The sequence below is a fragment of the Sus scrofa genome, chromosome 12 (assembly GCF_054392235.1).
Source record: "Sus scrofa isolate SSC_HxYL_T2T_F1_AM1 chromosome 12, Sscrofa_HxYL_maternal_Yorkshire_Landrace_v2.0, whole genome shotgun sequence".
In the NCBI taxonomy this organism is placed as follows: domain Eukaryota; kingdom Metazoa; phylum Chordata; class Mammalia; order Artiodactyla; family Suidae; genus Sus; species Sus scrofa.
This window is the reverse complement of record NC_139394.1, coordinates 36304874-36330525: the sequence shown is the minus strand read 5'-3', so window position 1 is coordinate 36330525 and position 25652 is coordinate 36304874. Positions and strand designations below refer to the sequence as shown.

The following is a 25652-nucleotide window of genomic DNA, read 5'->3' as shown; positions in this document are numbered from 1 at the left end:
GAAATCTCCAGAGGACTTTATGTCAGTATGCCATATTCCTAGCATCTGTCAGGTGCCTGGCACAGAGTGGGCAATGAGTAAATATTTACTGGGAGTCAGGAGATGACTAAAGGGGAGGGAAATGCCCATTCCAATTGTTAATAGTGAAATATTTTTAATGATCATTTCAGTTTCTCACAAAAAAACCCTTCCTCTCACCAATACCTGGGATGCTTTGAATTCAACGCAGACAGAAGTTATTTGGGTAATTCTAGCCTTAATTGGGATCCAATTTTTAGTTCACCTTCCTACCATTATAACCTGGGAATATTTCTTAGTTCTCAAAATTATAATATGCAATGCAGAGAAATCAGACTTTGAAACTCTGATTTGTCACTGACTAGTTTTCTAACTCTTTTCAATGTACTTGATCCCTCTATTTCATCTGAAAAGTGGGGTTAATAAAAAAAATTCCTTGTGGAATGATTGGGATGATTCAATGAGATGAGATAAAAGAAGCACTGACCAGGTTTTCCAGTGCAGAACACACATTCAGTTAGCAGGTTTATGCCTTTGCACTGCCCAGGAGATGTACAGACCTGATATCTTAAAACTTTGAATCTTATCCAGGATTCCTACGAGTGTCTGGAAGTCGCCCGTCCTCCACTAATCCACTATGCAGCTCTCAACAACCTTCTCGTTCTTTTTCTGAAGTTGGATGGCCAGGCAGAATGGAATTCCTGCATGGCTCTAAAGGGTTTGGATACTTTTGGTCAGTATCAAAAGTACCCTGTTGCAAAGGCAATATAAGCAATCTCCATTCTTTGTATTTGTTTTTCCACTGCTGAGCGCATTCTTTCATTTATTCAATGCACGTGTACTAATTAGCACCTTAGTATGTAACGGCCACGTCAAGGCCCTGGGGTTAATGTACAAGATAGATAGGCTGTCTTCTCTCAAGAGGCTGGCATTAGAGAGAGAAGACAAATGAATGAATAAGGAAATTGAAAATAGTTATAAACGCATGGTAATATGAAATAGTGGGTTATTGGAGTTCCCATTGTGGCACAGCGGAAATGAATCTGACTAGGAACTATGAGGTTGCAAGTTCAAACCCTGGCCTTGCTCAGTGGGTTAAGGATTCGGCGTTGCTGTGAGTTGTGGTGTAGGTTGCAGAGGTGGCTCAGATCTGGCGTTGCTGTGGCTATGGTGTAGGCCAGCAGCTGTAGCTCCAATCCCTAGCCTGGGAACCTCCACATGCCATGAGTTTGGCCCTAAAAAGAGACAAAAAAAGAAAATAAAGAAAGAAGTAGTGGGTTATTGGGAGAGGAGGGGGCAAAAGCGGATGAAGGGGGACCACTATGGAAGACATTTCAGTAGGCAGGGCTCTGTATGGGGAATTAAACTAGAGTGGTATGTATAGAGATGGAAAATGTGGATGGATTGAGGATATATATTTAAGCGGAGTTAAAGGGACATGCTGGTAGAATGGATGTGAAGGGTTGAGGGAAATAAAAAATCAAGAAAAAAATCCTAGCTCTTTAGCTTAAACAACTAAATCATGCCATATGCTGAGATGAGAGACTGGGAAAGGTACAGATTGAGGCAGAGAGTGACCAGGACTTCTGTTCTGACTACATGAAACTTGAGATAACTGTTAGACAGCTAAGACGATATGTGTACTCAGCAAGTTAATATGCAATTTCAGTCCTCAAGGTGGAAATATGAATCCTTGGATATAAAATGGATAAGCCATGAAAGTGAATGAGATCTCCTAGTCATGGAATATATAGATAGGGGAAAACAGAAGGCTTTTTGATTATAACTGGAGTCTTGCTAACATTCAGAGAGCAAGAAGAGGAGCAGCTGTAAAAAGACATTGAAGAGGGGCCACCAGTGAAATAAGAGGGTATGGTATCATCAAAGTCAAAGAAAAGATAGGTTTTCAATAAGGAGGGAGAGAGAAGCTGAGTTGAATGGTGATGACAGGTGGATGAAAATGAATTCAGAGAACTGACCACTGGAATAGTCTATAGATGATTTTGCGACTTTGACAACTGCAAGTCAGTAGAGTCATAGGGACAAAAATGGGTTATGGAGATAATAGGATGGCATAGAGACCATTAATGGAGATAAATAACTGAATGGTGTTGCCGTGAAGTGGAAGAATGAAACAATAATTGAAGGGGGTGTGACGGGAGGAGGTGTTGTCATCTTGTTATAAAATGAGATGCACTGCAAAGTATCTGTATACTGACAGAAGGATCAGACAGACAGAAAAATAAGGCAGGGTGGGGGGAACATGGGAATTCTCTACTCTTCTCAATTTCCTGTGAATTTAAATCACTATAAATAAAACAGTTATTTAGGGGAAAAAGAATGAAACAGAAGAAAGATAACTTTCAAGAACAAAATCCTTGAAGAGGGTCTCCAAAGCCCAAGTGGAAGATGGTAGAGCGAGCTGTCAGTGGATGATGTTCACTTATTAGCAAATAACTGAATGATTTTTCGTTACATTTTTGGGTTTACAAAACTTAAATGCATTCACGATTTTTATCATTAAAACCCAGGAGGAAACTATTGTGATACTCAATAAAATGAAGATATTGAGGCTTAGACAGCTAAGGCCGGCTGAAAACAGTACTCCACATCAGTCAGAGGAATTTGGAGGGCAAAGGGCAGGTTTCCACAACACCTATTTGCTTGATATGGGTTTGAACATGTTGACTTTGTTGGGTTTGGTGCAACTAAGGCATTCTGGCAATGCTTCATTTTGAGCCTTGGTTTCCTCTGCAGCAGAATGAAAGAACACAACAAAAGACACTTAAGGACACTTTGGATCTAGAATGCTCTGATTTTTTAGTTTTGTGGATAGCTTCTTGTGAATAAGAGTGAGAAATGTTGAGAGTGTCTTCCAGGAACACAAACACATGGGCAGCAGAGAGGGGAATCTGAGGTCTCCATCACATTTTATCCCATACACATCACTTGGAGGGTCTGTCTGCAGCAACACACACTGTGTTGGAATGGTCCATGTTACTCCATGAGGAGGCGTTGACAGCATCATCTTTGCCCTTGTGCATGTGTTCAGTGATTGTGACTAAAGATGCAATAATGCTGAGTCAGTCTCCTTTTCCCCTTCCCAGGGAACCTCATGAAAAATAAATCAAAACTCCATGTCTCCAAATGACAATTTATTATTTTTTAATTTTTATTATGGTTGATTTACAATGTTCTATCAATTTCTGTTGTACAGCAAAGTGATACATATATATATATATATATATATATATATATATATATACACTCATTTTCTCACATTATCCTCCATCATGCTCCGTTACAAGTGATTAGACATATAGTTCACTGTGCTATATAGCAAGATCTCAGTGCCCATCTACTCCAAATGCAATAGCTTTCATCCACTAACCCCAGACTCTCAATTCATCCCAGTCCTTCCCCTCCCCCTGGCAAACACAAGTCTGTCCTACACGTCCATGATATTTTCTCTATTGTAGATAGATCATATGTGCCATATTTTAGACTCCACATATAAGTGATAACTTTTGGTATTTGTCTTTCTGACTTATTTCACTCAGTACGAGAGTCTCTAGTTCATCCATGTTGCTGCAAATGGCATTATTTTGTCCTTTTTAAGTCTGAGTAGTAGTCCATTGTCTATATGTACCACATCTTCCTAATCCATTCATCCATCGATGGGCATTTAAGTTGTTTCAAAATAGTCTTGACTATTGTGAATAGTGCTGCAATAAACATGTATGTTTTACAGTGAAATTTTTGTCCAGATACATGCCCAGGAGTGGGATTGGTGTGTCATATGGTAATTCCATATTTATTTTTCTGAGATATTTCCATACTGTTTACCATCGTGGTTGTATGAATTTACATTCTGACCAACAGTGTAGGGGGTTCCTTTTTCTCCACATCCTCTCCAGCATTTGCTATCTATTGACTTGTTTTTTTTGTTTTTTGTTTTTTGGTTTTTTTTTTTTTTTGGTTTTGGGGTTTTTTTTTGTTTTTTTTTCTTTAATTCTCTTCTTTTTTTCAATCTGATTGGTTTTTTTTATTTTTAGTAGTTATTTCCTCAATACGTTTTTTCCCTACTGTACAGCATGGTGACCCAATTACACATACATGTACACATTCTATTTTTGCACGTTATCATGCTCCATCATAAGTGACTAGACATAGTTCCCAGTGATTCATAGCAGGATCTCATCTCTAATCCATTCTAAAAGCAATAGTTTCTATCTATTAACCCCAAGCTCTGCAACCACCCCATTCCCTCCACCTCCCCCTTGGCAACCACAAGTCTATTCTACAACTCGATGATTTGCTTTTCTGTGGAAAGGTTCATTTGTGCCATATATTAGATTCCAGATATAAGTGATACTATATGGTATTTGTCTTTCTCTTTCTGACTTACTTCACTCAGTATGAGAGTCTCTAGTTCCATCCATGTTGCTGCAAATGGCATTATTTCATTCTTTTTTTATGGCTGAGTAGTATTCCATTGTGTATATATACCACATCTTCCTAATCCAATCGTCTGTCAGTGGACATTTGGGTTGTTTCCATGTCTTGGCTATTGTGAATAGAGCTGCAATGAACATGCGGCTGCATGTGTTTTTTTAAGGAAAGTTTTGTCAGGATATATGCCCAAGAGTGGGATTGCTGGGTCATATGGAAGTTTTATGTATAGATTTCTAAGGTATCTCCAAACTGTTCTCCATAGTGGTTGTATCAGTTTACATTCCCACCAACAGGGCAGGAGGGTTCCCTTTTCTCCACACCTCCTCAAGCACTTGTTATTTGTGGACTTCTTAATGATGACCATTCTGACTGGTGTGAAGTGGTATCTCATGGTAGTTTTGATTTGCTTCCCTAATAATCAGAGATGTTGGGCATTTTTTCATGTGCCTGTTGGCCATCTGCATATCTTCCTTGGAAAAATGCCTTTTCAGGTCTTTTGCCCATTTTTCAATTGGGTTGTTGGTTTTTTTGCTGTTGAGTTGTATAAGTTGCTTGTATATTCTAGAGATTAAGCCCTTGTCAGTTGCATCCTTTGAAACTATTTTCTCCCATTCTGTAAGTTGTCTTTTTGTTTTCTTTTTGGTTACTTTTGCCATGCAAAATCTTGACAGTTTGATTAGGTCCCATTGGTTTACTTTTGCTCTTATTTCTGTTGCTTTGGGAGAGTGACTAGAGAAAACATTTGTAAGGTTGATGTCAGAGAATGTTTTGCCTATGTTCTCTTCTAGGAGTTTGATGGTGTCCTGTCTTATATTTAAATCTTTAAGCCATTTGAGTTTATTATTGTGCATGGTGTGAGGGTGTGTTCTAGTTTCATTGATGTGCATGCAGGTGTCCAGGTTTGCCAGCAATTCTGGATGAATAGACTCTTTTTCCCATTTTATGTTCTTGCCTCCTTTGTCAAAGATTAATTGACCAAAGGTGTCTGGATTTATTTCTGAGTTCTCTATTCTGTTCCATTGATCTGTATGTCTGTTTTGATACCAGTACCACACTGTCTTGATGACTGTGGTTTTGTAATATTGCCTGAAGTCTGGGAGAGTTATGCCTCCTGCTTGGTTTTTTGTTTCTCAGGATTGCTTTGGCAATTTTGGGTCTTTCATAGTTCCATATAAATTTTTGGATTGTTTATTATTGTTCTGTGAAAAATGTCATGGGTAATTTGATAGGGATTACATTGAATCTGTAGATTGCTTTGGGTAGTATAGCCATTTTTATAATATTAATTTTTCTAACCCAGAAGCATGGAATATCTTTCCATTTCTTTACATCTTCTTTAATTTCCTTTATTAATGTTTTATAGTTCTCAGCATATAAGTCCTTTACCTCCTTGGTCAGGTATATTCCGAGGTATTTAATTTTTTGAGGTGCAATTTTAAAAGGTATCATATTTCTGTATTCCTTTTCTAATATTTCATTGTTAGTATACATAAATGTGACTGATTTCTGAATGTTAATCTTATATCCTGCCACTTTGCTGAATTTATTGATCAGTTCAAGTAGTTTTCGGGTTGAGTCCTTAGGGTTTTCTATGTATAGTATCATGTCATCTGCATACAGTGGCAGTTTTACCTCTTCTCTTCCTATTTGGATGCCTTTGATTTCTTTTGTTTGTCTGATTGCTGTGGCTGGGATTTCCAGTACTATATTGAATAACAGTGGTGAGAGTCGGCATACTTGTCTTGGTCCAGATTTTAGTGGAAAGGCTTTCACCTTTTCTCCACTGAGTATTACATTTGCTGTGGGTTTGCCATAAATGGCTTTATGTTAAGCTATGTTCCCTCTATACCCACTTTTCTAAGAGTTTTGATCATGAATGGATGTTGGACTTTGTCAAATGCTTTTTCTGCGTCTATTGAGATGATCATGTGGTTTTTGACCTTTCTTTTGTTAATGCGGTGTATGACGTTGATTGATTTGTGTATGTTAAACCATCCTTGTGCACATGGGATGAATCCCACCTGGTTATGGTGTATGATCTTTTAGATATGTTGTTGGGTTCGGATGGCTAAAATTTTGTTGAGAATTTTTGCATCTATATTCATCAAAGATATTGGCCTATAGTTTTCTTTTTTGGTGGTATCTTTGTCTGGTTTTAGTATTAGGATGATGGTGTCATCATAGAATGTCTTTGGGAGTGTTCCTTCTTCTTCAACCTTTTGAAAAAGTTTAAGGAGAATGGGTATAAATTCCTCCTTGTATGTTTGGTAGAATTCACCTGTGAAGCCATCTGGTCCTGGGATTTTATTTGTAGGGAGTGTTTTTATGACATATTCAATTTCATTTCTAATGATCAGTCTGTTCAATTGGTCTGTTTCTTCTTGATTCGGTTTTGGTAGGCTGTAAGTCTCTAGAAAGTTGTCCATTTCTTCCAGGTTTTCAAATTTGTCAGCATACAATTGTTCGTAGTATTCTCTTATGGCTTTTTGTATTTCTATAGTATCCATTGTGACTTCTCCTTTTTCATTTCTGATTTTGTTTATTTGGGTTTTTTCTCTCCTCTTCTTGGAGAGTCTAGCCAGAGGTTTGTCAATTTTGTTTACCTTTTCAAAGAACCGCTCTTGGTATTGTTGACGTCTTCAATTGTTTTTTCAATCTCTATTTTATTGATTTCCTCTTTGATCATTATGATTTCCTTCCTTCTTCTGACTTGAGGTTTTGTTTGTTCTTCTTTTTCTAATTCATTTAGGTGTTGGGTTAAATCGTTGATTTGAGATTTTTCTTCTTTTTTGAGGAAGGCCTGTATCACTATGAATTTCCCTCTGAGCACTGCTTTTGAGGTATCCCATAGATTTTGATCGGATGTGTCTTCATTATCATTTGTCTCAAGGTATTTTTTAATTTCCTTCTTGATTTCCTCATTTACACATTGGTTTTTTAGTAGCATGTTGTTTAGTCACCATGTAGTTAGTTTTTTCTCATTTTTTTTCCTGTGGTTGATTTTTAGGTTCATGCCATTGTGGTCAGAGAAGATACTTGAAATAATTTCTACATTCTTAAATTTGTTGAGGTTAGCTTTGTGCCCCAGTATGTGATCAGTTTTTGAGAATGTTCCATGTGCACTTGAGAAGAATGTATATTCTGATTTTTTTTGGATGTAATGTCCTGAAAATGTCAATTAAGTCTAACTTTTCTATTGTGTCATTTAGGATCTCTGTTGCCTTATTGATTTTCTGTCCAGAGGATCTGTCCATTGATGTGAATGGGGTGTTAAAATCTACTATGATTATATTCCCATCGATTTGTCCCTTTATGTCTGTTAGCATTTGTTGTAGGTATCTGGGTGCTCATGTAGTAGAGGCGTATATATTGACAAGTGTAATATCCTCTTCTTGAATGGATCCTTTAACCATTAAATAGTGTCCTTCTTTGTCTTTCGTATGGCCTTCATTTTAAAGTCTATTTCGTCTGATATGAGTATTGCAACTCCTGCTTTCCTGTCTTGTCCATTGGCATGAATTATCTTTCACATCCCCTCACTTTCAGTCTATATGTGTCCTTTGCTCTAAGGTGAGTTTCTTGTAGGCAGCAGATTGAAGGTTTTTGCTTTTTTATCCAGTCTGATTTTTCATCCAATCTGTCTTTTGATTGGAGCATTTAGTCCAGTGACATTTAAGGTGATTATTGATGGATACATATTTATTGCCATTTTAAACATTGTTTTCCAGTTGATTCTATGTTTCTCTTTTCTTTTTTGGGTTGGATGGTTTCCATTTATTTTATGCTTACTTACTATTGTTTTTAGTTTTTGTGAATGTAATGTTTGGTTTTGATTTGTGGTTGCCCTATTTTTTAAGCACATTAAGCCCTTCCTATGTATGCTTGCTTTTGCCTGATAGTCATATAGTCTCAGACACATCATTAAAATTAAAAAAAAAAGAATCTATATTTTCTTACTTTCCTTCCCCACATTGTATGATTTTGATGTCCTTTTTTTTAAACATCTTCACGTTTAGATCTGTATGCTGGCTTATTTAGGTGGTTGCTTCCCAATTGTGGTTTCCTCCATCCTAATTCTTCTTTTTCTCTTTCTTCTGTCTCTCTTTTTCTTTAACTTAGAGAAGCCCTTTCAGTATTTCTTTTAGGGTTTTAGTTTTGCTGTAATCTTTTAGCTTTTGTTTGTTGGAGAAATTCGTAATTTCCCCTTCTAGTTTAAATGATATTCTTGCTGGCTAGAGTATTCTAGGTTGCAAATATTTTCCTCTCAGCACTTTAAATATATCTTGTCACTTCCTTCTGGCCTGTAGAGTTTCTGTAGAGAAAGCAGCTGATAGCCTTATGAGGGTTCCCTTATGATTAATGCTTTGCTTGTCTCTTGCTGCCTTTAGCATCCTCTCTTTATCTTTAACATTTGCCATTTTTATTATAATATGTCTTGGTGTGGGCCTGTTTGGGTTCAGCTTGTTTGGGGCACTCTGTGCTTCCTGTATCTTGATATCAGTATGCTTTAGATTTGGAAAGTTTCCAGCAATAATTTCTTCAGATATATTTTCAATCCTCTTTTCTTCTTTTCCTTCTGGAATTCCTATTAAGCATAGATTGGCCCGCTTTATATTATCCCATAGGTCTCTTATATTGCTTTCATGTTTTTTTTTCATTTGGTTTTCTGTCTGCTGTGCTGATTGGGTGATTTCCATTATTTTATCTTCCACATCACTAATTCATTCCTCTGCATTATTCATTCTGCTTTTTATTGCCTTAAGCTCAGTTTGTATCTCTGCAAATGAATTTTATAGTTTTTCTTGGCTCCTACTTATATTTTCTACTTCCTTTCTAAAGGAATCTGCATTACTGTGAATATCCTCTCTTAATTCCTTCAGTATTTTCAATACCTCCCTTTTGAACTCAGTGTCTGTCAGTCTGCAGAGGTCTGGTTCATTATTGTTTGCTTTAGGTGAATTCTCCTGTTCCTTTAACTGGGAATGGTTTCTGTGCTCTTCATCTTGATTGTGTTTTTCTTTTTCTGTGAGTTCCGGGAAGCCAAACTGTAGTCTTGTAAGGCTACTTCTATGCAAAAATACCCCTTTGTATTTTGGGGGGGAGTTACTATTTATTTTTGGTGTGGGAATTTGAATATTTGCTGTTTCTTTGTTCAGTGTGAGCAGGCTGTTGTTCCCAGGATGCTCAGTCTGTTTTCAGGGAGAAGGAGGCAATGGGTAGGGCCAGCAGTCAGTGCCTGGTTGTTGGGCTCTCAATAGCAGCAAGGATCTGCAGGATGATGGCTCAGGCTACTCCTAGTTGCCGGGCCCTGGGAAGTGGTAATAAGCTCTAGGCAGATCTTCAATGTGACCAGAGCATTTGGCAGCAGCAACAGCAGGCTGTATGAGTTCCCAGGGGAGTGATAGCAACAACAGCTTGTGTTTGATTGCAGTGCCTTCCTCTGCAGGGGGTGCCTGTTCAGGGACCCCTATTGGGAGCAAGCCACAACGATCTCTAGAGTCAGTGATAACTGTGGTGGTTTGCCCTGCCACCTGTATACCATGCATGAAGAAACCTGTCTCACTTAGCCCACATATGAGGTATTATAAAGGTTGCTCCTAGTGGCAGGATCCTGGGAAGTGACAGAGATCAGCTGTGTGGGTACTTCCCGGAACGTTTGGCAGTGGCAGCAGCAGGGTGGGTGTGTTACCGGGGTGTGAGAGCACCAACAGGTGGTGTTCAGTCACAATGCCCTCCTCTGTGGTGCCCTTTAGGTGAATGGGGCTGCAAGCGATTTTTGTTCAGATATTTCCAATGGCAGTGGGCCACGTGTACCTCTGGAATCAGGGATAACTACAGTGGTTTGCCCCTACTCTCTGCAGACCACTCAAGAAGCACCCTGTCTCACTTAGCCCATGCAGGAGGTGCTGCACCAGTTGCTCCTAGTTGTAGGGTCTTGGGAAGGGACAGTGACCAAGTGTCTGGAGGTCACCCAGAGCATTTGGCAGTGGCAGCTGCAGGATGGGTGTGTTCCCAGGGGAGTGAGAGCAACAGTGTATGGTGCTTGGTTGCAATGTCCTCTTTTTTTTTCTGTTTTGACAACCCCTGCGGTGACTGGGGTCACTGGTGGAGCCCACTCACAGGCCCCCAGTGGTGGCAAGCCACGCCTCCCTCTGGCCTCTGAGATGACCACTGCAGTCTGTCCCTGCCACCTGTAGATCGTGCAAGAGGTGCCATGTCACACTTAACCCTCTTTTGCCCTTAGCCCACACAATAGGTGCCTGGCCACCGGTAGCCTGCACAAGAAGCACCTAATCTCCCTTAAATGAGCAAGAGGCTTCTCGCCTCCCATAGCCTCCGCAGAGCTGCCCCACCCTCTAAGCCTGTGGGCATGCACATGCTCCTGCTCAGGGAGTTTCCTATGGTGACAGGTCTCTCCTCCTCTTCCTTCCCCAACAATGGTGCCTTGCCTCTCCTGTGGGTCCAGACCTTCTCCCAGGTTCCCTCTGCCGTGGTATTCCCCTCCTTAGCCCGTGGCGCACTGCTTCTTAGACTCTCATGCCATCCCCAGTCCTCTCCCCACAACTGACCTCAAGAGCCTGAGTCTCAGCCCCCAGACCCCACCCAAGCATCTCAGGCCATGGTGTCCAGGCTAGTGGTTCAGATGATCTGTGCAGTTCTCACTCTGTTTGGCTGTTCTCAGTTCAGCTGCTACACTTTTCTAGGTGACTTTGAGGTCCCACGACTCAGCCGATCTTTCATCAGTTAGGTTGCTTCCCAGGAGGTGGGTTCCTTTTCTCCTTATCATCTCCCTCTTGGGAATGCTAGTCCTGTCCTGATTCCTTTTCTCTCTCTTTGTTTTTCTTTTGTTCTACCCAGTTAAGTCAAGAGTTTCTTGCCCTTTTTGGAGGTTTAAGTTCTTCTGCCAGTGTTCAGTTGATGTTCTGTGTGAGTAGTTGTACATGTGTTTTTTTGATGTGTTTGTGAGAGAAGATGTGCACGACCCCATACTCCTCTGCCGTCTTGCTCCACCTCTGTTGACTTGTGAATGTTGGCCACTCTAACTGGTGTGAGGTCGTAACTCATTGTAGTTTTGAGTTGCATTTCTCTAGTAATTAGTGATGTTGAGCATTTTTTCATGTGCCTGCTGGCCATCAGTAAGTCTTCTTTGGTGGAATGTCTGCTTAGGTCTTCTGCCCATTTTTCAATTGAGTTGTTTGGTTTTTTTGTTGTATGAGTTGTTCGTATATTTTGGAGACTAAACTTTTGTTGGTTGAGTCATTTGCAAAAATTTCCTCCCATTCTGTGGGTTGTCTTTTCATTTTCTTAATGGTTTCCTTTGTTGTGCGAAAGGTTTTGAGTTTAATTAGGTCCCATTGGTTTATTTTTGTTTTTATTTTCAGTACTCTAAGAGAGGGGTCAAACATGACATTGCTGTGATTTATGTCAAAGAGCATTCTGCCTATGTTTTCCTCTAGGAGTTTTATAGCATCTGGATTTACTTTTAGGTCTTTAATCCATTTCGAGCTTACTTTTGTGTATGGTGTTAGAAAATGTTCTAATTTCATTATCTTACATGGAGTTGTCCAGTTTTCCCAGCATCTTTTTTTGAAGAGACTATCTTTCCACCACTGTATGTTCTTGCCTCTTTTGTCACAGATTAATTGACCATGGGTGTTTGGGCCTATTTCTGGGTTTTCTATCCTGTTCCATTGAGCTATATTACTGGTTTTGTTTTGGGTTTTTTTGTTTTTTTTTTTTTTTTTTTTTTTTTTTTGGTTTTTTGTTTTTTGTTTTTTTGCCAGTATCATATCGTTTTGGTGACTGTAGCTTTGTAGTAGAGTCTAATGTCAGGGAGCCTGATTTCTCCAGTTCTGTTTTTTCTTTTCAATATTGCTTTGGCTATTCACAGCCTTTTGTGTTTCCATACAAATTTTAAAATATTTATTCTAGTTCTGTAAAGAATATCATTGGTTATTTGATAGGGATTGCATTATATCTGTAGATTGCCTTAGGTAGTATTGTCATTTTGACTATATTGATTCTTCCAATCCAAGAGCATTTTATATTTTTCCATCTATTTTTGTCTTTTATTTTTTTCATCACCGTCTTATAGTTTTCAGAGTACAGATCTTGTATCCCTTTACATAGGTTTATTCCTAGGTATTTTATTCTTTTTGATGCAATGGTATGTTGTGAGCCACATGGAAAGTCCTTTGATGCAAGGGTAAATGGGCTTGTTTCCCTGATTTTTCTTTCTGTTCTTTCATTTTTAGTATATAGAAATGCAATTGATTTCTGTGTATTAATTTTGTATCCTGTGACTTTACCAAATTCATTGATGAGTTCTTGGTTTTCTGGTAGTGTCTTTAGGATTTTCTAGATATAGACTCATGTCATCTGCAAATGGTAATAGTTTTACTTCTTCTTTTCCAATTTGGATTCCACTGATTTCTTTTTCTTCTCTGATTTCTGTGGCTAGGAATTCCAAGACTATGTTGAATAACATTGGTGAAAGAGGACATCCTTGTCTTGCTCCTGATCTTAATGGAAATGCTTTCAGTTTTCTGTCATTGAGAATGATGTTAGCTGTGTGTGTCATAAATGGCTTTTATTATATTGAGGTAGTTCTACTCTATGCCCACTCTCTGGAAAGTTTTTATTAGGAATGGGTGTTGAATTTTGTCAAAAGTTTTTCTGAATCTATTGAGATGATCATATGATTTTTATTTTTCAGTTTATTCATGTGGTATATCACATTGATTGATTTGGGGATTTTGAAGAATCTTTGCATCCCTGGGATAAATCCTACTTGATCATGGTGTATGATCTTTTTAATGTATATTTGTATGCAGTTTCCTAATATTTTGTGGAGGATTTTTGCATCTATGTTCGTCAGTGATATTGGCCTGTAATTTTCTTTTTCGTTGTTGTTGGATCTTTGTCTGGTTTTGGTATCAGGGTAATGGTGGCTTCAAAGAACTCTTCTCTTAATGTTTGGCAGAACTCAGTCATGAAGCCATCAGGTCCTGGACTTGTTGTTTGGAAGCTTTTAAATCACATTTTAAATTTCAGTACTTGTGATTGGTCTATTATTTTTTTCTATTTCTTCTTAGTTCAGTCTTGGTAGGTTGTGTATTTGTGAGAATCTGTCCATTTCTTCTAGGCTGTCCATTTTATTGGCATACAGTTGCTCATAGTAGTCTCTCATGAGCCTTTGTATTTCTGCAGTGTCAGTTGTAACTTCTTTTTCATTGCTAATTTTATTGATTTGAATCCTCTCCCTTTTTTTCTTGATGAGTCTGGCTAACAGTTTATCAATTTTGTTGATCTTTTCAAAGAACAAATCAAAGAGGATAAATGGTGTCTTTGATCCTCTCAGTTGTTTTCTTTGTCTCTATGTTATTAATTTCTGCTTTAATCTTTATGATTTCTTTCCTTCTACTAATTTTGGACTTTGTCTGTTCTTCCTTCTCTAATACTTAAGGTGTAAGATTAGGTTGTTTATTTCTATGTTTTCTTCTTTCCTGAAATAAGATTGTATTGCTATAAAGTTTCCTCTCAGAACTGCTTTTACTGTGCCCCATAGGTTTTGGATTGTTGTGTCTTCATTGTCATTTGTCTCTATGTATCTTTTAATTTCCTCTTTGATTTCTTCAATGGTCCATTGATTGTTTGGAAGCATATTGTTTAGCTTCCAAGAGTTTTTAGGCTTTGCTGTTTTTTTTTTTCTTGTGATTTATTTCTAGTCTCATAGCACTGTATTGAGACCCACTCTTGGCTATCCGGTTACATTTTTTTCAAGACCTTATCCAATTTCTAGTCCTACTATCAATCTGAAAGTGGGAGATATTTGGGAGCACCTCTTCCCTCCCATGACAATTATATTTCTAAATTAATTTAGGTTCACAGCTATGAGGAAGCCCAGTTTCTCTATTAATTTAATTTCATTCAATAAGCATGCATAGAGAGCCTAGTAACACACCCAGGCCTCATGCTGGACATTGGGAATGGAAAGTCGTTTGAGATACAGTCCTGAAACTCAAAAGACTGAACTATCAGGCTAGTTTGAAAACTCATTGTTGTGTGTAGGACAGAAGAAATGTCATGCCTGCTATTCTCAGCCAAAGTAGCATGATGATACATTCACATATTTTCTATGCTCCTCATTCTCTTATTTGCCAGCCTCTCCCAAGGTCTACCTTTCCCCCAGACTTCCAGTTGAGTTTGGATAGCAGAAATCACAGAAAGAAATCAGAAACTGAGTAGAATGTGGGATCAGGATATTCATTCCCATGGATTCCCACCTGCAGGCTCATCATTTTTTGGCAGCATACTTCAACAGTCAGGCAGCCCTCTGCACATAGCTCTCTGCCTTAAGTCTTGGTGACCCCTTTCTTCCTCTGCCCCTTTGGACCTAGGGGGGAACAGCTCCCCTCTGCTACTAATCCTGAGCACTCTGCCATTCATTCCTTATGACTGGCTTTCTGCTGTTGCCTAGATTTCATAAATGGTTCCTTTGTTCAACTCTCAATGACCTAACAGAATGCCCTTCCTCTTCTCATAGGGATTGTGACTGATCTACATATACATCATTTATGTTTGTCAAACACTAAGTTCCTCTTTAGTATATGCCAAAGCCCCTTAAGGATGAGGCTTTAGAGATGTGTGAGAGCCAGAGCAATAAAGTCAGGAGGGCCTGAGTTCCACCTCTGGCTTTGCTGTCTACTGGAGCATGAAGTCAGCTAAGTTATGTATCATTTAAACTCCACTTCCTTACTTATAAAATGGAGATGAAAAACATATATCTCATTGATTTCCTATAAATATTAAATTAATAATTCATAGCCTATAATAGTTCCTGGAATAGTAGTTTCTGAATGTATACCAATCTCCCTAGTATTTGGAGTCTTGAGAGAAATTTTATGTCCCTATGTAGTGTTCCTTAGAGAGAGTGAGATGCAGCTGTAAGACTTCTCCTGGAGAGTGCATTTCTTGGTATTGCCACTGGCATGGACATTCCATTCCTATCCAATCCTTGGGCTCTTTGCATTCTTCTCATAGCATGTTCATATTTTGCCTTATATTTCAAATATTGAATGCAATATTCAGTGTCTTATATTTACAAATATTGAATACTACACAGTAGGACTGTGGTAAACTTTTATTTTCCTTGAAAACAGAAAAATATATGACTTTTTAAGTACTTTCTTTTTTGACAATGCTGTCTATTGTTTGTTATAACTGCATAGACATTGATTTAAATAGAGAGATAATATGTATTTAGAAAATAGATTTACATATGACAGAAACTCCTTTTCCAAATTAAAAGAGTAGCTTTATTGCTTTCTATTATAAAAGTAAAGTATTTTACCATAAAAATTAAAGCAGTATCAACCAGAAACATAAATATCACCAAAATAAAAATATAAATACCATAACACAATGCCAATGCTAATTGAAGGAACAGCCTCCTCTATAGTTCTTTATGCATCTGTACATGCACACACACACAACTCATACAATTTTATACAAACTGCTTTAATAACTATGATATTCTGCCTGATTCTGTATCTTAAATTAATTCCAGCACTACTAAGCCTTTTTCACAATTTAAATCCTGTTTCCTTTTCAATCTGGAATTCACTGAAGTTTCCATATATTTATGTGTTGTGTCACAATGTAATTGAACCTTAATGACCTCACTACATAATTTTTCACTCAATATAAGCCCTCATCCCAATGGAAGCCTATCCACCCAGGCCCTCAGATCTGAGGGCAAAGCCTGAGGACCCAAAATCTCACCCCACAATTTTATTTGCCATTTTTTAGCATCTCTCTTCTTCCCCTAAGCTCCTGCATTTTTGTCAGGGCTACACTTAGAACTTAAATTCCATCATTCCTCTCTTTTCCACAAGAGATCCAATCCTAAGAATGTTGTGATATTGAAAAACTTATGCAAAATGTGGGAATGTCACAGGAGAGTGATCATAGTGCATGCCTGTATTTCTGTGCCAGCTCCTTGATTGGTACTTTTCTGCCCTGCTGCCTCCTGTCTCCCATACTACGTATGTATGAATTTCCCCCAACATGCTACCCATTGGAAGGAGCATTCTAAGCGCCTTCTGCTAACCTCACTCCTTTTCATCTCCCACCAGTTCAGCTCACCTTCCCCAGACAGGAATGCCTGTCAACTAATCATAATTTCTACATCTTGTTACAAGCTCACCACATTTTAAAGGAGATCCTTTAGAGTTCGTGCCTTGCAGAAACCTCCATTTCTCTTTTTTTATCTACTAGATATTGACATTCCTATTTCATTCTATTCATTTCCATTTCTTTATCTACTCTTGATATTGAAATGCTCATAGGAAGTTTTCTGGGGGTGTTTTCCTTACTTTCCCTTGGTGCTTCTTCTTCTTCTTCCTCCTTGAATATCTGTATCTGCCTTCTACCCGCAGATAGATGGTGCTTGCCATGCCCTTGGCCAACCCTGCCAGGCTATGCAGGTCATTCAGATCTATGACTATCTAATTCCTGGAGTAATGTTGCCTCTTCTCTGTTAAGACTGAGCCATACTAACCTTTCACGCTCTTCTACTGCTTTCTCTCCTGATCTGCCTTTTGTACACCTTGCTGCATCCAATTCTTCATCCATCTCACTATCATTCCTCATGATTTCTGCACTTGATCACAGAAAGAAGCATGCTAGTTCCTTATCCAAGTCAAGCCACCACTGAAGCAAAGACTGAATTATCATTCTGTTTAATAGATGAGAACAAAAAAATATGGCTAATTATATCGGCAAATTAATAACAGATTTAGAGCTCATAAAGCACAAATGTCTCTTCTTATCTTGTTTCCTTTGCCTTTTTCCCCTTCCCCTTCTTCCTTCCTTCAAACTAATATTCATTGGACTTAACTCTGAGCCAGCCAGTGAGGATAAAATGGCAAATAACATAGATATGGCCCCTATTCTTAAATGATACATTATCACAGAGAGGTGAGTGCTTTGAGGAAAACAATGGTGCACTTTGAGAGAAAAGGAGGGGGCTCTGGTTTTGTCAAAGAAATCTCCCCTGAGTGAGATAGAGCAGAATTTCTGCATCACAGCACTAATGATATTTGGGGCCAGATACGTCTACGTTGTGGGTGCTGTCCTTTGTGTTATAGGATGTTTAGTGGCCTCTATCCACTAGATTGTCCTAAGGGTACAACCCCCTTCATATATACACATACATTTGAAAACCATTGACCTAAAGCGTGAATAAGTTAACAGTAATGGATGAAAGGTGGGTTTCAGACAGAAGCAACGGTATGTGCAAAGGCCTTGAGGCCAAAAGGCAGCACAGAAAGTACCAAAGACAGGAAGAATCTGAGTGGCTGAGGCACAGAGTGAGAATGGAGGGGAGGGCAGTATGAAGTGAGAGTCAACGGGGCCAGCTCACTCCCAGTTCTTTCTCACATATGAGATATCACCACAGAGCAAAGGCAGAAGAAGAAAGTCTTTGAGAGATACTTAGGGGATGACATAAATTATAAAATATAGGTTTAAAAAAAGTTTATGGGACTTCAAGCTTAGATAATTACTGACATCCTTTTACTATTAATAAGATAATAAACAGTGTAAGATGCATGCTTAGGGTATTGGGCAAGTGGTATGGAGAAATACACAATTTTCATTTCAGCAAGTCAAGCCTGTGGTAACAGAACTATCCAGTATAGCACTGGGAACTCTGTCTAGTCACTTATGATGGAGCTTGATAATGTGAGAAAAAAAGAATGTATACATGTATATGTAACTGGGTCACCATGCTGTACAGTAGGAAAAAAATAATGTATTTGGGAAATTTAAAAAAATTTTAAAAAAGCACTATCCAGTTAAAAATGCTGGGAATATACATATGAAGTTCAAAAGGGAGATAGGCACTAAAGGAGGTGATTCTCTCTGTTCAGATAGTTTTTTCAGCATAATTCTATGTATCCTTCTGTAAATAACATATCTGTATTTTTTCTACTTTAAGTTTTAAGAGCCTTGAAGTCAGATACCTTGTCTTCATTGTATCCCCACTGACTCACACATAAAAGTTGCTCAATGAATAATTGTTGAATTTATGAATGGATGTTGAACTTTGAGAATTGTGGGCTGGGAACAAGTCATAGGAGAAGTGAAATTGTTCACAATGACTAGGAAGGCACCTACCAGAATATGAATATCTAAGGGAGAAAAAGCAAAACCCACTGAAAGAAGATGGAGTCAGAAACAGGAGAAGAGCAAAAAGGAAATGTTCTCTGGGTTTCAAAGAAGGAGAGGGTTTTAAAAGAAGAGACTGTGGTAGTATTAGTGCCTTGGAGATCAAGTGGGACTGGGACATAACCCACTGATTTGGGCATTTAGAAATGAACAAGTCATTGGTGACTTGAGAAAGAACAATTATTGTGAAAATAAATTTTAGTAAATTCAAAGTGATATAGGTAAGGAAGTACACATAATGAAAGTATGCTAATTTTTCATATGTTTAATGGAAATGTACAACTAAAAGCTAGAAATATAAACTATATTTAGGGAGCTTTCTAAAAAAATTGCAAAACATAAACAAACAATTTTGAAATCAAACTTATGGTTACCAAAGGGGCAATGTGGGGGCAGGGGACAAATTGGGACATTGGGATTAACCTATGCACACTACTACCTCTAAAATAGATGAGTAAAAGGGCCTCCTGTATAGCACAGGGAAATCTCAATACTCTGTAATAACCTATGGGGAAAAGAATCTGAAAAAGAATGGATATATGTATATATATAACTGACTCAATTTGTTGTACACCTGAAATTAATACAACATTGTAAGTCAACTATACTTCAATTTTTTTTTTCTTTTTACAGCTGCACCTGCTTCATATGAAAGTTTCCAGTCTAGGGGTTGAATCTGAGCTGCAGCTGCTGGCCTATGCCACAGCCAGAACAATGCTAGATCTGAGCCCTAGCACCTGCCACCTGGGCCGCAGCTTGAAGCAATGCCATCACCTCAATTCACTGAGCAAGGCCAGGGATTGAACTCACATCCTCATGGATACTATGCCTAATTCTTAACCCACTGAGCCACAATGGGAACTCCCCCAATAAATTTTTTAAACCACCGTAATTTAAAATATTCATAGTTTGAAGGAAAGGATCCAATGGGATTAAAAGAAGAAGAAGAAGAAGAAGTGACGTCTTTAGAACAGTTTCAAATTTCTATACTACTTCTACAAATTGGGACTTACAGAAAGTATACCACATTCTCATTCATGTCTATTAGCTGTTAGTATTTTTCTAGAAACCTTATTTTGGTTATTTTTTTGCTCATACTCAAACATTTGAGCTGCTAAATCACAATTGCCAAGCTCTCTGAGGTGTGTTTTAGTGTTAAGTAATTGGATAAAGCCAATTACTTCATAGATTTTACTGAAACTCACAGCTAATTAAAATATTTCTCAGTTTTGTCTCACCCCTTGTCTTGTTTCTTAGAGCAATAAGAGACTCCCAAGGCTAGGAGTTCCCGTCGTGGCTCAGTGGTTAACGAATCAGACTAGGAACCACGAAGTTGCGGGTTGATCCCTGGCCTCGCTCAGTGGGTTAACCATCCGGCGTTGCTGTGAGCTGTGGTGTAATTTGCAGACGCGGCTTGGATCCCGCGTTGCTGTGGCTCTGGCATAGGCTGGCAGCTACAGCTCTGATTAGACCCCTAGCCTGGGAATCTCCATATGCCGCAGGAAGTGGCCCTAGAAAAGGCAAAGACTAAATAAATAAATAAATAAAAATGATCTTTAAAATATATATATATATATATATATTTCTCAGTTTTGTCTCACCCCTTGTCTTGTTTCTTAGAGCAATAAGACTCTCCCAAGGATAAACTGCCAATATAATAATCATTTAGTCTTATTTTTTCATGGTTGCAAATAGTAATCTATGCTATTGCTTACATCACCCAGCAAAACAGCATGTCCATTTGGGTTCTAAAAGTATTAATTTCAATAATTTTACATGCTATTAGGAACAATATTTTTTTACACTAGGATCATGACTGACTTCAAATCAGTCTCTGCTCCATCTTAAAACATATGTTTCACCATTTGTCTACAAATTTATTCCACAATATTTTGAAAGAATTGATTAATGATAGTCAATTTTTGCAAACCCTTCCAGAATGTCTTAAATCTGCTTTGTAGCTAATCAGCCACTGTGAAACGTAGTTATATTTGAATGTTTCTTTTCAAACACATTGAATAATATCAAAAGCTTACCTATAGATGCCATTATGGTAATATTTTTATTAATGTTTTTAGCTCTCCCCTTGGGAATCCAAGACAAGTTAGTAAAGTAACTCTTTGGAGTTGACCTAATTGGACATCTGTCCCATTTCTCTCTCTTCTGGGTAATATGGCCTATTTTCTAGCAATGCTTTATTTTGTTGGCTCAAAAGTAAATATTAAGCTCCTTACCCTATTAATCTATTCCAGATATTATGGCCTATTTGAAAGGAAAAGACTATATTCTTTTACAGAATAATGTTTGGTTCATTCTGTTTTGAGTTTGAAAAAAATAAATATTCGCTCTCTCATTCCCAATATTCAATGAATACACTTATTGCTTAATTTTAAAATTTAAAATTTTAATTTTAATTTTAAATTCTTAACTTGAGCATAAATTCTTCTGGAACAAAGGTGCAATGGATTTCAGGAGAACTATTTGTTCATTTAGGATGACGAAACTTTACATTTCCATAACAAAACTTTCCATTACCAGCCCCTGCTATACTGTCTCTTTAATTTTACATAGTTGACACAATCTAGAACTTTCCCCTCACCTGCAGAGACCACCTGGGCTAGTGGTGCATGAAACAATCAGAGGTTAAATTTTTGACCCATGGTTTAAATCTAGCTCTCAGTGAACTAGAAATTGAAATGCCCACTAACCCATAATCTAATCAACCCATGCACTTGGTCAACCTTCAGAATAATCAGACTTGTTATTGCTGCACAAGAGTCTGCTGTTAAATGTCAATCTTTCTTTCTAACACCAACAGGAAAGTCCACTTCCATGGTATTTACAAGTCCAGCTTTGGAAAATCTGGTCCTAATACCAGACTAACTTCCTCTATGATAATTGCTAACATAACAGTACAACACAATGACCTACCAATGGAACCCTTATTTCAGAAATCCAGCAAATACCCAGCTTCTTTCCTGAAAGGGGCTTCTATAGATGCTGGAGGCTGTGTTTCTCTGGACCTAAATCAATCCATGTGCCTCCCTCCCTAGATGAAGTATGAGTTAAACTCTCTAACTGAATTCTTCATTCTTCAGTCTACATTGCACCTGGAAAATGTCAAATTAGTTTTGTTCTAATAAAACCACTATAGGGAAACTGGGTTCTGGAGTCAGAGAACTTGTGATAGAGTGAGTTGAGAAAGGTTAGCAAGCCAGCCAAAGGATACTTGCCTCTCTATCTTAGAAGAAAGGTTGTGCAATAAACATGAAAAGGGAATGAATTGTGACAGGGTCATCCTTGAGAATGTGCTTCCTTTGGCATACTGTGCAAATATTTTCAGAGCATTAACTGTAGGGAATTTTTCTTGTCTATTTCCTCATTAGACTGTAAGTTTCTTGACATAAGAAATGTTATATCCCCTCAATGGCTAAGACAATTCCTGGCTGAGACCAGATGCCCAAGATATGTTTATCTAAATAATTAATAACTCTTAAGGAGCAGAAATTCACAAGACTGAATTTCTGGAATCCAAAGAAGTCTTCAAATTTAATATCACTTGTGCATAAAATTTCCAGTTCCAGTGTAACCTTGCCACAACATACATACAGTTCAGTAGTGAGTTGGTTGTCGGTATCAGAAATTACAGATTTCTGTTTTTATAATCAAAGGACAATAAAAAACAAAAATACATCTCATTCTAGGACATTCTCTTCCAGGTTAAAACACATTCCAATGGGTTATGACCTAAGTCTGAAGAAGCTGATAGAAAGACTGACTGTGATGGTATATTTTGTTGAACATAATTCTGGATGTTTCCATGATACTGTTTTGGGATTAAGTTACTATTTAAATTGGTGGACTTTGAATAAAGCATATTTCTCTCATGCAATTAGTTGTAGGCCTTATTATAATAAACCAGAGCCAGACCTCCTCTGAGCAAGAAGGAATTCTGTAGCAGATGGTTTTGCCCTTGAACTCCAGCATCTGCACTTCCCTGGATCTCCAGCCTGCCAGGTTACCCAGAAGATTTTGGACTTGCCAGACTCTGTAGTAGTGTGAGTAAATTCTTTAAAGTAAAACTCTCTGTATGTACACATCCTATTGTACATGTCCTCAGTCGTGTATATACACATCTGTATGCATACATATCTATTTTAATTTAAATAAAACTATGTTTTATAGGTAGGTATGTTTTTATTGAATATCATACAGAAATATGAGTTCTGTGTCATTCAGATAGGCTGGTGATGTGCATGATGGGTAAAAAAAAATGAAGATTTGTAGAAATTGTGTGAAAAAATTTACCTACAGAGGTCTCTGATGAGAGAAATACAAAGTGTGGCACAGTAGTTGGAAGAACATACTGGAGATGTATCTCTTAGACTTTCACCCTGGGAGGTCTATGCTTTGAAAGGAAATTTTTTGGTCTAGGAGTTTGGGGGGGGGCATAATCTAGGAGACTGCCAAGTCAAGAATGATTGCATTTTGGGGAGACCTGTCTTGCATGGACATAGCACTATAAAAATGAGATGCATCTAGAAAGACTTGTTTGTCTGTGATATCTCAGGGTACAGGAAGAGCATGAGCGATGTCTAGCTCAAAGGGAGAGGAAGGTTCCTGGAGGGAGTGATAGGTAGTTTGAAAAAGGAAGCTGCAATGGAGACGATGGTGTGACTACCACTGAGGCAGCCGGAGCTGAGGTGAGCAGTGAGTCCGGGCACGTCCACTCATGAGCCTGCTATTTCCACACACTACAGTAAAGGTGGCCCTCTGACCATCTGGCACAAGGACACATAGGGGAGAAGTCACTCATGGGTCAGAATGATATTTCCAGAAGCATCATCTTTGGAGAATAAAACCTTCATGGACTGGATGACAACAATGGCAGGATGTTACTCAAATAAAAATGCTCAACAAATTGTGACTTTAAGGGACCTCCTTGCATCCCAAGTGTTCCTAGCATTGGTCTTCCTGAGAGTTAACATCTTATCCGCAGTCCCTTCAGTGTCTGTTTTATATTAGAAATTATGCACTTTGCATCATTCACTGGACTTTAGAAATAGAATCTAAATTAAATTAAAACATTTACATCTAACAGTCTTTCACATTCCTGGGGTTCAAAGCAGGGCAAGTATCAGAAGGTGGCAGCTTTTGATGGTGTCTCATTTCTCACAGGGGTCCAGACAGTTAGCCATGAGTCATTTGACCTTGCTTTTCCACCTGTGAAAGGAAAGCAGGGTTTATTGACATAACTCCAAAAGTTTGGAGAGCAATCATGATTATCAGAAAGCATTCAGAAGCAGGGAGAAAATTCCATTCCATGATGAAGATTTCCAGGCATAATGACAAGGATAAAGTCTATTTCCATTAATCACCTTATGAAATAATTCATGAAGAGAATAATTTAGGAGGGCCTACAGGGATATGCATAACAGATGTATATGTTGCCAGTGCTCTCTAGGCATCATCAATAAAGGCTGGAGGAGTTCCTTGGTGACTCAGTGGGTTAAGGATCTGGCATTGTCACTGCTGTGGCTCAGGTTTGATCCCTGCCCCGGGAATTTCTTCATGCTCTGGGCTAAGCCAAAAATTAATTAATTAGTAAATAGGCTGGAACTAAAACACTGTAAAAAGAAGAGTCAGACCAGCTCATTGCACTGCTGAGATTCTCAGGAACAGAATCTATTTTCTATTCTTCTTCACTTCTGCAGAGAGAACATTTCTCACTAGAAAGAACAGTGAATTTTCTAGTACAAGTCATTGTCCTAGCTTGTAATCTATGTTCCCCCAGTGGGAACCATCTCTGAGCCCCACCCCTTCCCCCGCAGCACTTGGCAGCCCCTTGCCACAGAAGTGGAGCAAAGGCCAAGGCTGTGGCTGACCCTCCTCACGTAGCTCTGGCTCTGCCAGGGCAACAGGAACAATCTGTGATGAACGAGGACAAAAACCAAGTCTGATGACAAGGAAATAAATCAACCAACCAGTACTTCTTTCCCCAAATGAATTTCTGAATTTGGCTTTCTGTTCTCAGAGGCGTAACTGGCTGTAGAACTGGGAGGCTGATGTGCTCCATTCATAGCCGAGGAGCAAACTCAGCCAACCAACCGGACCAGAGCTGTGGGCTGGGGAAGCAGAGTGGGTGGTGAATGAGGATTATCTTTGATCTCTTCCCGTCCACTCTCCCACTAGATGACTCCACTTTACTAGTAAACACTGGTCATATTCCCATCACTGAGCCAGCTCTGGGGATTGTCAGAACTCTTGTGGTAACACCAGAATTTAGTTTCTGTAAAAACTGGAGTGAATAAGTCTTCTGAGAGAGTCTGAAGATCTTACTAGTTTAGACACTCAGCCCCCTCAAGCAACATAGATGGCAGATTTCACTTATCTGGACTTGGGTCTTAAATACATTCAGAAGCCTGCATTCAGAAATATAGCTTCTTTGTTTTATTTGTAGGAAACATTCCATTTTTAGCCTCCAAATCTTCTTTTGAGTTTCTCACAAGATTTTTTTTTTCCCCCATGCACATGCTGGAGAGAGAAAGAGCTCCATTTCCTGGAGCCAGTGGGTGGTGTCAGTGAGAAAACGGCTACTGAGGCGGGAGCCAGAGGCCGTGGGTGGCTGGGAAGAAGACAGGGTGGAACCAGCAGCCCACAGTCTCAGGGTCAGATTCAAACAGGAATTGTTCTCCTCTCTCTGCCTGGAAATTTTTTCAAGGGGCCTTTGCACTATAACACTGTTCACTACTCAAAAAGAATAATGTTTGTTAGGGGGGAGATAAGCCTATACCCTATACTTTTATGGCAATAAACTAAGACACAGGAAAAGCCCTTTGAGGCCAGCACTTTCATTTTTGCAGCTAGAACTCTGAGGCAAAGAGAGAGAAGATCCCTTGTCTAAGGACTCACAGGGAAAGGTGTGACTAGATCACCAGTTGTCAGCT

General features: G+C 38.6%; 1 long non-coding RNA gene across 1 annotated transcript in view; it reads left to right on the top strand.

Moving 5' to 3' along the window:
* The window catches only part of LOC110256030 (uncharacterized), a 34692-nt gene that overhangs the window by 6351 nt on the left and 2689 nt on the right, over nt 1–25652 (top strand). The window contains exon 2 of the long non-coding RNA XR_002337188.2: nt 22602–22763. This is a non-coding gene — a long non-coding RNA (uncharacterized LOC110256030). The remainder of the gene's footprint in view (nt 1–22601; nt 22764–25652) is intronic.